Raw genomic sequence first — 16,473 nt, 5'->3', positions numbered from 1 at the left:
TAAAAATGAATCAACTCATGATATAAGGTGCCTCACCAATGTAGCCGTATACAGTACTTGGGGGTGACAGGTAGCCTAGCGCTTAAGAATGTTGTGCTAGTGACCGGAAGGTTGCTGGTTGAAATACCAGAGCCGGTGCTATGCATTTAACCCCTAATTGCTCTGGATACGAGCGTCTGCTAAAATGTACTGTAGTTCTGTTTATTCGAGTAAAACATCTCAAACGTAAAAATTGTAGTAGAAAGAGGAGGAAGGGAAGCGCTACTAAGGTACACTATAGTATATTTTGGTAGATAGAAGGTGCTCTTTGGTAAAAGGTGTAAATTGGTCATCAAAAAGAAAGGAGGACCAAGGCACTCTTCATATAATTAATTAAAATGCCTTTATTAGTATGGCACGTTCAATAGAAACAAAGTTGTTTAAAAACCGACGCGTTTCGGCTGCATGGCCTTCGTCAGGGAGTACTACTAAAAATTGTAGTGTTGGTCCAAATTCGGAGAAAAAATAAAGATGTGAAACGCTAATTGAACACCACCTCAAACAAGAGAAAAAGAGAGAAAAAGTTGAATAGTTTTGATAAATACATCAATAAATAAATAAAATTAAATAAATACAACAATTCAAATACATTGTTCTTTTTTTGATGATGACTTGAACTTCATATTTGTTCATAGCATATATTTTTTAATGTACACTACCGTTCAAAAGTTTGTGGGTCACTTAGAAATGTCCTTGTTTTCCATGAAAACATACTTGAAATGAGTTGCAAAATGAATAGGAAATATAGTCAAGATGTTGACAAGGTTAAAATTGAAATAATAATTGTGTCCTTCAAACTTTGCTTTCATCAAAGAATCCTCCATTTGCAGCAATTACAGCCTTGTAGACCTTTAGTAATCTAGTTGTCAATTTGTTGAGGTAATCTGAAGAGATTTCACCCCATGCTTCCTGAAGCACCTCCCACAAATTGAATTGGCTTGATGGGCACTTCTTACGTACCATACGGTCAAGCTGCTCCCACAACAGCCCACTAGGGTTGAGATCCAGTCACTGTGCTGGCCACTCCATTATAGACAGAATACCAGCTGACTGCTTCTTCCCTAAATAGTTCTTGCATAGTTTGGAGCTGTGCTTTGGGTCATTGTCCTGTTGTAGGAGGAAATTGGCTCCGATTAAACGCCGTCCACAGGGTATGGAATGGTGTTGCAAAATGGAGTGATAGCCTTCCTTCTTCAAGATCCATTTTACCCTGTACAAATCTCCCACTTTAACACCACCAAAGCACCCCCAGACCATCACATCGCCTCCACCATGCTTCACTGATGGCGTCAAGCACTCCTTCAGCTTCTTTAAAAAAAAATCTGCTTCTCACAAATGTTCTTCTTTGTGATCTGAACACCTCAAACTTAGATTAGTCTGTCCATAACACTTTTTTCCAATCTTCCTCTGTCCAGTGTCTGTGTTCTTTTGCCCATCTTAATGTTTTATTTTTATTGGCCAGTCTGAGATATGGCTTTTTCTTTGCAACTCTGCCTGAAGGCCAGCATCCCGGAGTCGCCTCTTCACTGTTGACGTTGAGACTGCTATTTTGCAGGTACTATTTAATGAAGCTAACAGTTGAGGACTTTTGAGGCGTCTGTTTCTTAAACTACTTGTCCTCTTGCTCAGTTGTGCACAGGAGCCTCCCACTCCTCTTTCTATTCTAGTTAGAGCCAGTTTGCGCTGTTCTGTGAAGGGAATAGTACACAGAGTTGTACGAGATCTTCAGTTTCTTGGCAATTTCTCGCATGGAATAGCCTTCATTTCTCAGAACAAGAATAGACTGACGAGTTTCAGAAGAAAGGTCTTTGTTTCTGGCCATTTTGAGCCTGTAATCGAACCCACAATTGCTGATGCTCCAGATACTCAACTAGTCTAAAGGCCAGTTTTATTGCTTCTTTAATCAGAATAATAGTTTTCAGCTGTGCTAACTTAATTGCAAAAGGGTTTTCTAATGATCAATTAGCCTTTTAAAATGAAAAACTTGGATTAGCTAACACAACGTGCCATTGGAACACAGGAGTGATGGTTGCTGATAATGGGCCTCTGTACGTCTATTTAGATATTCCATTAAAAACCTGCCGTTTCCAGCTACAATAGTCATTTACAACATTAACAATGTCTACACTGTATTTCTGATTAATTTGATGTTATTTTAAATTTACAAAAAAAAAGTACTTTTCTTTCAAAAACAAGGACATTTCTAAGTGACCCCAAACTTTTGAACCATAGTGTATGTTTTAATGTAGCAATGTGGGGTTTTTTTGTTTGTAAAGGAACATTGTCCATGGAGGTCTGACAATGGTTGTGTTTGGCTTCTAACATGTGTTTCGAATACTTTCTATGTAATGGAGTTTGGTTCATTTAGTGTAAATTGTATACAATAATAGTTGTACAGACCAGATAAGAACATTATATTGACAAAAGTGCAATATTTTAATTGCATTCTAATGTATTGATGTAGTATATGAATAAATATCAAAATAATGTAGGTATCATAAAATGTACACTTGCTATAGAGTTGATATTTTCACAGCCATTGATTTGTTAAACTTTCTATTAAATATGAATATTTCTCTCCTTTTCTGCCTTAGATTGTTGTTTGCATGTGATTGAGAATATACTAAACAAAAATATAAATGCAACGTGTAAAAAGTGTTGGTCACATTTTTCATGAGCTTAAATAAAAGATCCCAGAAATGTTCCATACGCACAAAAAGCTTATTTCTCTCAAATGTTGTGCACACATTTGTTGACATCCCTGTTATTAAGTGAGCATTTCTCCTTTGCCACAATAATCCATCCACCTGACAGATCTGGCATATCAAGAAGCTGATTAAACAGCATGATCATTACACAGGTGCACCTTGTGCTGGGGTCAATAAAAGGCCACTCTAAAATGTGTAGGTTTGTCACACAACACAATGCCACAGATGTCTCAAGTTTTGAGGGAGCGTGCAATTGGTATGCTGACTGCAGCACTGTCCACCAGAGCTGTTGCCAGAGAATTGCATGTTCATTTTTCTACCATAAGCCACCTCCAACATTGTTTTAGAGAATTTGGCAGTACATCCAACTGGCCTCACAACCGCAGACCACGTGTAACCATGCCAACCCAGGACCTCCACATCAGGCTTCTTCACCTACGGGATCATCATGCACCAGCCACCTTGACAGCTGATGAAACTGAGTATTTCTTTCTGTAATAAAGCCCTTTCGTGGGGAAAAACTCATTCTGATTGTCTGGGCCTGGCTCCCCAGTGGGTGGGCCTACGCCCTCCCATGGCTGTGCCCCTGCCCAGTCATGTGAAATCCATAGATTAGGGCCTAATTTATTTATTTCAATTGACTGATTTCCTTATGAACTGTAACGCGGTAAAATCATTGAAATTGTCACGTTGTGTTTTATATTCTTGTTTAGTATAAATTGAATACATGTTTTTTTTTTTGTGTGACTTAAAACAAATTCCTCTTATGGGGATTCACACAGATCTGACCACAAGCACTTAGAGAGATAGAATGGGATGTGAACATACAAATTCGTAAAATATTTTACAAATTGGAATTTATAACATACACTAAGTTACTAAAAGTATGTGGACACCTGCTCATTGACCTTCTCATTCCATAAGGAGTTGGTCCCCCCTTTTGCTTCTATAACAGCCTCCACTCTTCTGGGAAGGCTTTCCACTAGATGTTGGAACATTACTGCAGGGACTTGCTTTCATTCAGCCACATGCTTTTATTAAATATGTTTATTTGTTGTGTGCTGAATTATATTGTTCTATACACACGTGTAAGTTTTATTATAAAGTATACAGGGCTCTCTTGTAAAAATAGATGTTTAAATCTCAATGTGACTCCCTGATTAAAAATAGCAATAGTGATGATGGGCGATTAGGCCTGGTTCGCAGTCGGCGTTCCAATTCATCCCAAAGGTGTTCAATGGGGTTGAGGTCAGGGCTCTGTGCAGGCCAGTCAAATTCTTCCACACCGAGCTCGACAAACCATTTCTGTATGGACCTCACTTTGTGCACGGGGGCATTGTCATGCTGAAACAGGAAAGGGCCTTCCCCAAACTGTTGCCACCAAGTTGGAAGCACAGAATCATCTAGAATGTTCTTGTATGCTGTAGCATTAAGATTCCCCTTCACTGAAACTAAAGGACCTAGCCCAAACCATGAAAAATATCCCAGACCATTATTCCACCTCCACCAAACATTACAGTAGGCACTATGCTTTGGGGCAGGTAGCTTTCTCCTGGTATCCGCCAAACCCAGATGTGTCCGTTGGACTACCAGATGGTGAAGTGTGATTCATCACTCCAGAGAACGCGTTTCCACTGCTCCAGCTGATGCTTGGCATTGTGCATGGTGATCTTAGGCTTGTGTGCAGCTGCTCGGCCATGGGAACCTATTTCATGAAGCTCCCGACGAATTTCTTGGGCTGACGTTGCTTCCAGAGGCAGTTTGGAACGCGGTAGTGAGTGTTGCAACCAAGGACAGACAATATTTACACACTACGCGATTCAGCGGTCCTGTTCTGTGAGCTTGTGTGGCCTACCACTTTGCAGCTGAGGCATTGTTGCTCCTAGACGTTTCCACTTACCAATAACAGCACTTACAGTTGACCGGGGAAGCTCTAGCAGGGCAGAAATTTGACGAACTGACTTGTTGGAAAAGTGGCATCCTATGACGGTGTCATGTTGAAAGTCACTGAGCTCTTCAGGAAGGCCATTCTACTGCCAATGTTTGTCTATGGAGATTGCATGGCTGTGTGCTCGATTTTATACAGCTGTCAGCACCAGGTGTGGCTGAAATAGCCGAATCCACTAATTTGAAGGGGTGTCCACATACGCTATATATACACACACACACACACAAAAGTATCATACGAATTTGCAAGACGTAAAATAACATACGAAATGGATGAAGTTGTACAGAATTGTGCACAATTTTCAGGGACCCAGTTTGGTTCTAGTGCTGCTTTTAAAACTACCAGCCGAAATAATACAAAACGAACCCATCTTTTCCTCCTTCAGAATGTTTGTGTTCTTCTTCCTTCATTTTATATTTCACAGAAGAAAAAAAATACACTTTATCACTTCACACAACTGTTTTATTTGTATTTATAACATGTCAAATAAAAATATGTTAAAAAGAAATCTACACATTTTGTGAAGATTACGCATACAGATGTAGTGTATATGACCCGTTGCATGAAGAAGGGGCCGGCAGGTAGCCTAGTGGTTAGAGTGTAGAGGCGGCAGGTAGCCTAGTGGTTAGAGTGTGGAGGCGGCAGGTAGCCTAGTGGTTAGAGTGTGGAGGCGGCAGGTAGCCTAGTGGTTAGAGTGTGGAGGCGGCAGGTAGCCTAGTGGTTAGAGTGTGGAGGCGGCAGGTAGCCTAGTGGTTAGAGTGTAGGGGCGGCAGGTAGCCTAGTGGTTAGAGTGTAGGACGAGTAACCGAAAGGTTGCAAGATTGAATCCCCGAGCTGACAAGGTAAAAATCTGTCGTTCTACTCCTGAACAAGGCAGTTAACCCTGTTCCCCGGTAGGTCGTCATTGAAAATAAGAATTTGTTCTTAACTGACTTGCCCTAGTTAAATAAAAGTCAAATATATATATTTTTTAATTTAAAGAACTCCATCATAGTAGTTAGTGCATAGAAGAGCAGTGAAACATGGTGCTACGTGGATGAAAAGACAGTCGACAGACAGTACAAATATTTAAAAACAGTAATTCACACAAAAAAAATCTCATATATATATATATATATATTTTAATTTGAAGAGAATTGGAATTTCAGTGTACTTCCTAAATTGATCGGCATTGACCCCAACCCTGGAGAACAAACCTACAGACTGAAGCCAGACATCGAGGTACTGTGCAGTGTTTCTTGCTTCAAAGTATGACGTGTCAGTGTCGTCCTCTGGCTGAGGGATGAAGGGCATGGTCTGGTTCTGAAGGTTATCCCAGTCCAAACCCGCAAACAGAGTGTGGCTCCGAAGTTCTGATGCAGAAAACAAAAACAAATATGGTTGTAGCAGAAAAAAATGGAATCATTATACATCCAAATGGTCCATTTCAAATGGAATGGTATTATCACTGTTTAAACTGGTAAAACAAACCCTTTACCTTTGAATCCAGCCCGTTTGTTCATGTCCATGGTGATTAAGATCTCTATGGCATTACGGGAATTCTGGGATAGCTCCTCCTCACCATCGGGCCATGGAATATCTGAAATGAAACATAAAAACAAAATATTGGTGATAGAAAACGTTATAAAACATTTTCAAATGCACGATTTTACTTTGCTGTAAAAGGCATGTTACACTGAAAACATAACCGATAATAATAATTTACATTTTAGTCATTGAGCAGACTATCGAGCGTGACTTAGTTAGTACATTAAGATAACTAGCTAGGTTAGACAACCACATATCACAGAAAAGTTAAATATTTTCTCAATAAAAAAGACAACTGCAAGAAAGTACCTCTGTTGAGAATATTCTGGAAGACAAGCTGAGGGGTTTCATCGTTGAAGGGGGGCACACCGGTAAGGAACTCAAACAGACACACACCCAGGGCCCACCAGTCCACCATGCAGTCTGGGGGGGGGGGGGGGGGGGGCAAGAGACAGTAGGTCACATATTAATCCGTACATAAACATATCTGACCAAATTACCCACGATTTCTTTTGTTCTGGGTTTAACGGAGATTAGTCACATACATGTCTCAGATACCATCACCGTAGTGTCACTGTGCTATTGTCCTGTTAGGCTGTGCCTCTATTCTACAGCAGTGGAAGCAGGAACTGAAACAATTGGACAACATTAGGTTTAGTGTTTAAATGTACAATTTGGGATAAGAAGCCTACATAAACAACTCATAAAGTAAATGGCCAACTATGTAAACTTTAACATTGATTTATCCTGCAATAGATGTCGTTCAATTGGTAACATTCACTTTTGTCTTCTTCTAATGCCTCTTAAGGGAAAAGTAATCTAAAAGTAACTGAATGTAATCTGATTACATTACTGATTACAATTTGGGACAGGTAACTACTAACTGTAACATATTACATTTAGAAAGTAACCTACCTGTTCCCTGTCGGGAACCAAACATATTCCTGGACAAAACCCATATCAATGTATGAACAAATTAACACATTTCATCAGCTTGAAAATATGCCATTACAATTAGGCCCATCAAGCGGTCACGAATGTTCATCCTCCAACATTAATGACCCTATTTAGAATCTTCAACACCATGCACTGAAAATGGCTTCCCATTACAATTTCCCTCAATTTAATCCCAACACGGGTCCAAACCCAATACAGAGTGCCAGAAGCAGACAATAGTGTGTGATTGAGGCACGCAACTCGGGGTGTTCCTGCATTTGGAGATTCCTGAATAAGCAGGACCCCCCCCCCCCCCCCCCCCCCCCCCCCCCCACCTCAAGCACATCATCTTCATGCTTGTGTGACACTAATGATATTTTGGATTTCCCCTGATCGTCTATGCGATTAATGTGTGGATCAAACAGGAAATAAAAAGTATTAGAATTTTTAAAAGGGGGAGAAAGACACTGGTCTACCGGTGTCCTAGCTAGCTAGCTACCGTCGTTTCCCCCGCTTCTTCTGTGAGGTTTATTGGTGGTTGGCATCCAACGTTATGGTACATTACCGCCACCTACTGTACTGGAGTGCTCCCGCCTGTGTACCGGAGTCCTAGCCGGTGTAGGCCATCATTAACCTTTATTTAACTAGGCAAGTCAGTTAAGAACAAATTCTTATTTACAATGATGGCCTACACCGGCCAAATCCGGACGACGCTGGGCCAATTGTGTGCCGCCCTGTGGGACTCCCAATCAACACCGGTTGAGATACAGCCTTGATTGTGGACCAATAGCAGAATAAAGAGGGCTTCCTGTAAATGCAGGAACGGCCCGAATTGAGGGCCACAATTACATCATTTTCGAAAACAGGAAGTACAATTGGGAACCAGAAGTAGCATTCTGAAACCCCTCCATGTCATTTTGAATCAAACAGCCGTTTCCTCTGGTAGCAGACCGTGAATGCAACGCAGCGAAGCTGAGAACACATGCATTCCCCCTTCGCAACGTTAGCAAGGTTATGAACAACTTACCACATTTACAATATCCTGAAACTGAAAATTCTGTTTAAAAAAAATGGCTGAACTGTTGATTTTTCCAACAGATATTTATACCTCCATGTAAAGTTGTGAAGAAGATGACAGCAGTTATACCAACACACATTCAGAAATAGGAGGAAGGGAAGCGCTACTCAGGTACACATCAGTAGGTTTTAGTAGACAGAAGGTACTCAGGTACACTACAGTAGGTTTTGGTAGACAGAAGGTACTCAGGTACACTACAGTAGGTTTTAGTAGACAGAAGGTACACATCAGTAGGTGTTGGTAGACAGAAGGTACTCAGGTACACAACAGTAGGTTTTTGTAGACAGAAGGTACTCAGGTACACAACAGTAGGTTTTGGTAGACAGAAGGTACTCAGGTACACAACAGTAGGTTTTGGTAGACAGAAGGTACTCAGGTACACAACAGTAGGTTTTGGTAGACAGAAGGTACTCAGGTACACAACAGTAGGTTTTGGTAGACAGAAGGTACTCAGGTACACAACAGTAGGTTTTGGTAGACAGAAGGTACTCAGGTACACAACAGTAGGTTTTGGTAGACAGAAGGTACTCAGGTACACAACAGTAGGTTTTGGTAGACAGAAGGTACTCAGGTACACATCAGTAGGTTTTGGTAGACAGAAGGTACTCAGGTACACATCAGTAGGTTTTGGTAGACAGAAGGTACTCAGGTACACAACAGTAGGTTTTGGTAGACAGAAGGTACTCAGGTACACAACAGTAGGTTTTGGTAGACAGAAGGTACTCAGGTACACAACAGTAGGTGTTGGTAGACAGAAGGTACTAAGGTACACAACAGTAGGTTTTGGTAGACAGAAGGTACTCAGGTACACAACAGTAGGTTTTAGTATACAGAAGGTACTCAGGTACACAACAGTAGGTTTTAGTAGACAGAAGGTACTCAGGTACACAACAGTAGGTTTTGGTAGACAGAAGGTACTCAGGTACACATCAGTAGGTTTTGGTAGACAGAAGGTACTCAGGTACACATCAGTAGGTTTTAGTAGACAGAAGGTACTCAGGTACACAACAGTAGGTTTTGGTAGACAGAAGGTACTCAGGTACACATCAGTAGGTTTTGGTAGACAGAAGGTACTAAGGTACACATCAGTATGTTTTAGTAGACAGAAGGTACTAAGGTACACATCAGTAGGTTTTGGTAGACAGAAGGTACTCAGGTACACAACAGTAGGTTTTAGTAGACAGAAGGTACTCAGGTACACTACAGTAGGTTCTGGTAGACAGAAGGTACACATCAGTAGGTTTTGGTAGACAGAAAGTACACAGGTACACATCAGTAGGTTTTAGTAGACAGAAGGTACTCAGGTACACATCAGTAGGTTTTAGTAGACAGAAGGTACTCAGGTACACATCAGTAGGTTTTAGTAGACAGAAGGTACTCAGGTACACATCAGTAGGTTTTGGTAGACAGAAGGTACACATCAGTATGTTTTAGTAGACAGAAGGTACTAAGGTACACAACAGTAGGTTTTGGTAGACAGAAGGTACTCAGTTACACATCAGTAGGTTTTAGTAGACAGAAGGTACTCAGGTACACAACAGTAGGTTTTTGTAGACAGAAGGTACTCAGGTACGCATCAGTAGGTTTTGGTAGACAGAAGGTACTCAGGTACACAACAGTAGGTGTTGGTAGACAGAAGGTACTCAGGTACACAACAGTAGGTTTTGGTAGACAGAAGGTACTCAGGTACACATCAGTAGGTTTTGGTAGACAGAAGGTACTCAGGTACACAACAGTAGGTTTTTGTAGACAGAAGGTACTCAGGTACGCATCAGTAGGTTTTGGTAGACAGAAGTTACACAGGTACACTACAGTAGGTTTTGGTAGACAGAAGGTACACATCAGTAGGTTTTGGTAGACAGAAGGTACTCAGGTACACAACAGTAGGTTTTGGTAGACAGAAGGTACTAAGGTACACAACAGTATGTTTTGGTAGACAGAAGGTACTCAGGTACACTACAGTAGGTTTTGGTAGACAGAAGGTACTAAGGTACACAACAGTATGTTTTGGTAGACAGAAGGTACTAAGGTACACAACAGTATGTTTTAGTAGACAGAAGGTACTCAGGTACACAACAGTATGTTTTGGTAGACAGAAGGTACTCAGGTACACTACAGTAGGTTTTGGTAGACAGAAGTTACACATCAGTAGGTTTTGGTAGACAGAAGTTACACATCAGTAGGTTTTGGTAGACAGAAGGTACTCAGGTACACATCAGTAGGTGTTGGTAGACAGAAGGTACTCAGGTACACAACAGTAGGTTTTGGTAGACAGAAGGTACTCAGGTACACAACAGTATGTTTTGGTAGACAGAAGGTACTAAGGTACACAACAGTATGTTTTGGTAGACAGAAGGTACTAAGGTACACATCAGTAGGTTTTGGTAGACAGAAGGTACACAACAGTAGGTTTTGGTAGACAGAAGGTACTAAGGTACACAACAGTATGTTTTGGTAGACAGAAGGTACTAAGGTACACAACAGTAGGTTTTGGTAGACAGAAGTTACACATCAGTAGGTTTTGGTAGACAGAAGTTACACATCAGTAGGTTTTGGTAGACAGAAGGTGCTCTTTGGTAAAAGAGGTGAATTGGTCATCAAAAAGAAAGGAGGACCAAGGCACTCTTCATATAATTAATTAAAATGCCTTTATTTGTTATGGCACGTTCAATAGAAACAAAGTTGTAAAAATCCGACGCGTTTCCGGCTACATGGCCTTCGTCAGGTAGTACAAAGAAATAATACAATGTCCTCTTTTGAACAGCTTTTCCAATCAGCCCTAATTACAAGAGGAAGTGGTTACAGAATTGATTGGACACACCTAGTAAGCAATACTATACACATTAAAAAGTGAAATACTGTAGCTATGTTATCATAAAAATACAACTCCAAGCTGGAAGTATCAGGACACATAGAAAGGTAGTTCTAACCTTTAAATATGACTGGGACACATTCAGAAATGTTTTGATATCCCAAACAAGAAATGTGTCAACTCTTACCATGTCGTTTCCCCAATAGCAGCTCTGGGGCTAGGTAATCTGGGGTGCCTAAAATCGGTACTCCCTCCACGGGTACAGGACCACGTCGGACACTCTTAGGGGTCCTGAACGGAGTGTGGGAGGTGGTTGACGACTGCGGGGTCTTAAATTAGGAAACAAATGAATAAATAACTGATAAAGTGTCATGTGTAATGTAAGTTCTCTGAAGCTATATTTAGGTCCTACATTTTCAACTTAGCCCAGTACCCTCCACCCCTGAATCTCGACTCTATCCACCACCCCTGGAATTTGACTGTGCATCTACCTGATCGAGAGAGTTGTTGGAGCTGGGTCTCTTCTGGACTGGTGTGACAGCAGCGGGCATACTGTGGTAGGAGGCTGAGGTGGCCATATCCATAGGCTCCACAGAGCCCAGGCTGAGCTCCCCGACATGTTGGAGTGGTTGATGGAGCTGCAGTAGCTCCGGAAGGCCACCACGTTCCTGGGCTTGAGGAACGAGGGTGACATGGCCACCCTGGGGTTCAACTCAGGGACTCGGTCGGGGAAGGAGCGCTTGGATTCACCTCCTCTCAGGGTGAGCCAGTTGCCCGGCTTTGCCGTTCCTATACTAGCGAAGATGGGTGGCTGAGGAAGGAGTGGGGTACTGGGTGATATTGCTGGGTCATATCGTCTATCGTCTAGCTCGAACAATGCCCAATGCCCCTCTTTGTCACTTTGGGCCGACCTCTTTGGGGTTGGGCTGTTGACGATGGACATTTCATGAGCCGACCCCTCAGAGTCAGCGCAGAGGCTCCTGCTCAGCTCGTGGTCTTCACCAAATGACGTGCCTTCGATGACGACCCCCTCTGCTGGTCCTTCCAACTCACACAGGAGGTTTTTAGCCACAGCAATGGGACTGGAGCGTTTAGGGGCCTGGCCTTCAGCAGTCTCTCGACCCTCAGATCCAAACACCTCCAAATGGACATTGGCAAACACCCCTGTCAGACCAGTGCGATTCGTCAAAGCAATATCTGGGACGCCATAACACCTCTGGTACGCTGAGTCGCTCTTCTTGGAAAGGGATTCCAACTGTTCAGAACTTCTCTCCACCTCCTCAAACACTCTCTTTCCTGCTGAGGTTACCACAACATGGCCTTCCTTTGGTTTACCTTCGGTGGCACAGTGACCTTCAACTCCAGAAACATAGCCTCTGAATGGTTGAGAGAGATCAGGCTTCTGTGGTGGGGCAGACTGCTCTACCTCGTTAAACTGAAGCCTCTTCCAAGCAAGAGGTTCCTCTTTGGCCTTCCTGGACAGTTCACCAGTACTGGGTTCTCGGTGGAGCTGTCCACATAGGTCTAAGTTGTCTAACGACGACAGAGCCGAGCCCCGGCACTGCATTCACATATCAGAGGTCGACTTTCCTTTCGTTGGTTCACTGGTATTCCTACCATATAGGTGCAGGAAGTTCTCCCTCTCCTTCTAGAAAAGCAAACCGAAAACAATAACAATACATCTTCTAGTGACCCACAAATACAGAGGTAGATATGATTGAAATGAAAGCAATTGTATTTCCTGCTGGCTTCTGACCTGCTCTACCTCCCATAGTGGGCTGACACCTCCCTCGGAGTCCGTGGTGGAGGGGAAGAGGCATGATTGGCTGCTGCCTGCGCTCATCGTGTCAAACCTCCTTTTGGACTTGAGCAGCCTGGGAGTCAAGCTCTTGGTCAAAGCATTTGGGCTGAACACAAAGCTGTTGGGTCCTGTTAAAACAAAAAGGAAGACCGATTAGAAACATTTTGAGGGATCAGAACCCACCCTCTCTAGACAGGTTTGATTACAGATCTGGTTAAATATTTTTTTAACTGAAACACATGGTCATTTACAGAGGTAGAATTCTCTCTGCTAGCTCTACCGGAGCTCAATGTCCAGGTCCAAGAGGCTTCTAAACAGCTAAACAGCCCCAAGCCATAAGACTCCTGAACATCTAATCAAATGTCTACCCAGACTATTTGCATCCCCCCCCCCCCCCCCCCTCTCTGTTGTTATCATCTATGCAGTCACTTTAATAACTCTACCTACATGTACATTTTACCTCAACTAACCGGTGCCCCCGCACATCGACTCTGTACCGGTACACCCCTGTATATAGTCTCGCTATTGTTATTTTATTGATGCTATTTAATTACTTGTTACTTTTATTTCTTATTCTTATCCGTATTTTTTTAAACTGCATTGTTGGTTAGGGGATCGTAAGTAAGCATTTCACTGTGAGGTCTACTACACCTGTTGTATTCAGCATTTCACTGTAAGGTCTACTACACCTGTTGTATTCAGCATTTCACTGTAAGGTCTACTACACCTGTTGTATTCAGCATTTCACTGTAAGGTCTACTACACCTGTTGTATTCAGCATTTCACTGTAAGGTCTACTACACCTGTTGTATTCAGCATTTCACTGTAAGGTCTACTACACCTGTTGTATTCAACATTTCACTGTGAGGTCTACACCTGTTGTATTCAGCATTTCACTGTAAGGTCTACTACACCTGTTGTATTCAGCATTTCACTGTAAGGTCTACTACACCTGTTGTATTCAGCATTTCACTGTAAGGTCTACTACACCTGTTGTATTCAGCATTTCACTGTAAGGTCTACTACACCTGTTGTATTCAGCATTTCACTGTGAGGTCTACTACACCTGTTGTATTCAGCACTTCACTGTGAGGTCTACTACACCTGTTGTATTCAGCATTTCACTGTAAGGTCTACTACACCTGTTGTATTCAGCATTTCACTGTAAGGTCTACACCTGTTGTATTCAGCACTTCACTGTAAGGTCTACACCTGTTGTATTCAGCACTTCACTGTGAGGTCTACTACACCTGTTGTATTCAGCATTTCACTGTAAGGTCTACTACACCTGTTGTATTCAGCATTTCACTGTAAGGTCTACCTACACCTGTTGTATTCAGCATTTCACTGTAAGGTCTACTACACCTGTTGTATTCGTCAGATGTGACTAATAAAATATGATTTGAAGAGACATACCCAATGTCTGGCTATGGCAGACAGGGGAATGCAGGTATTCCTTCTGTCTCCTCAAGGGTGAACAGAGAGTTTTTCCGCTGATCAATTTTCCCACATGACATCGGGCTGAACACAGCTGAGGTGCTGCTGTGACGCTGGCTCTCCACTGCTGGTGTGTTCTGTGTCTGATGGGATGAAAGCACAGAAGAAATATTTAATATGGCAATAGGAAACAATGTACTATATCTGCACAAACCAATAATATCACGTTTACTATCCTGACTGATGTATTGTCTATGAATACATACATTACTTAAATGCAATGAACTACACTTACAAGTCCAAGAGAGCTGATCAAAGACAGGACTTGACCAGGGGTGCGGAAATAATCCTGTTTAGGCTTTGCCAAAGATGGGGTTGTCAAGATATCGGCAAGACTCAATTCTGTGAGGAAAAGGAATTAAAAATGTAGAACTAAACTAAAGCCTGCAAGCGGATAGGGGTGGATGCATTGGTTTAGGCGGCAGGTAGCCTAGCAGTTAAGAGTGTTTTGACCAGTAACTGAAAGTTCGATGGTTCAAAATTCTGACCCGACTAGGCGAAAAATCTGTAGATGTGCCCTTGAGCAAGGCATTTAACCCTAATTGCTGCTGTAAGTCGCTCTGAATAAGAGTGTCTGCTAAATAATTAAAATGTTTAATGTAACCTACAGTTTATGCACATACCTCTGTCAAGCTTGACTTTGGAGAGGCCAAAGTCTGTAAGCTTGATGTGACCTTCATTAGATACAAGCATATTGTCCGGCTTCAGGTCCCTAAAAGGATTGAACAGAATACAAAACTCAAATCATACTAAAATGTGAAATAAAAACCCACACATTTCTTGAAGATGGAGTCATAGAAGTACCTGTGGATGATTCCATGGCGATGGAGGTAGTGTAAAGCACGTGCCACCTCTGAAATGTATTTCACTGACATGTCCTCATCAAAATATCCATAGATGTAAAGAAGGGATTTCACATCTCCACCAATTAGGTATTCCATCACCTGTGCATAAACACATACAGAGGCAATATACCAAAGTTATAAGAGTGACATGTCACTACTCACTGTTGTCATTGATCTTTTTGGGGGTGGCGGGGACACATACCAAATACACTTTTGTTGCTGTTTGGAGACAGTAAAAGAGGTGTACGACAAAGGGACTTTTGTTGCTGTTTGGAGACAGTAAAAGAGGTGTACGACAAAGGGACTTTTGCTGAGGGCCAATGCGTCTCTCTCTGCCTTCATCTGACCTGCCAAATTTCTGTCATGCATGTCAGATTTCTTCACCACCTGGAGAAAAGTATACAGCTAAGTAAGTGTCATTGTCCTCAAAATGTCAATGTAAGTTAGGCATTTCCATTATATAAAACATTTAAAAAGTTGAACATTATTTCCAATTCCATCACATTAGCAGCTGTTACTGGTGGTTTACGCCACCCACAATTAGAAATGTCTTGCCTTGATTGCATATAATCGTGGATTACATTTCTTCCGTGCAAGGTAAACCTTTCCAAAGGCACCACGGCTGATGGGCTTCAAAACAACGATGTCATCGATTGAGGCAGGCCTTAGGAAGGTATCCGATATTCTATCTGCAGAAGAAGTGGGCTGTTTTTCACCCGCATCCATAGCTGGGAGCTAATCGGTCATAGAGCTAACGTTAGCGTGGACTTTTTTAACTTCTTAAGGGACACACATCCTGAGTTTAATTAAACTAAAATCATGCATGCAATTAAACTAGTTAGGTTTTCATTGAGGTACTTTGAAATGTAACAGCTATTTGCTTCCTTTTCACTAACCTGACAGACAAGGCAAGCTTGTTTGAAATTTGAAATCCGCTCCCAGAGAAAGGACGCTATTCGTGGCCAAAGAGAGTGCCTGTACGAAAACGTTAACACTTGAAATTAAGATTTTACCAAATAAAATTATGAATTAATCAATAAATATAATTGACTTTTTGGGCCATCAATATGTTTTACTAGAACAACTCTGCTACATGAATTGCATTAGGCAATGGGTAGGACACCTATTCCAGGCATCAACATTGACGCATATTTTGTAAAAGCAAAATCAACTCGTTTACAAATGTTGACAACAACGTGGCAAACAAATTGTTTGTAAAAAATAATAATAATAATAATATTGGAGAAGTAGCTAGATAAGTGTAGCGAAGAAAATAATCGTG

At 41.8% G+C, this 16,473-nt stretch overlaps 1 pseudogene; it reads right to left on the bottom strand.

Moving 5' to 3' along the window:
• Positions 1-5,666: 5,666 nt before the first annotated feature.
• On the bottom strand, positions 5,667-15,917 carry LOC120027922 (annotated as a pseudogene).
• Between the last annotated feature and the right edge of the window lie 556 nt (positions 15,918-16,473).

The sequence above is a fragment of the Salvelinus namaycush genome, chromosome 33 (assembly GCF_016432855.1).
Source record: "Salvelinus namaycush isolate Seneca chromosome 33, SaNama_1.0, whole genome shotgun sequence".
In the NCBI taxonomy this organism is placed as follows: Eukaryota; Metazoa; Chordata; class Actinopteri; order Salmoniformes; family Salmonidae; genus Salvelinus; species Salvelinus namaycush.
This window is presented reverse-complemented; position numbering and strand designations above follow the sequence as displayed.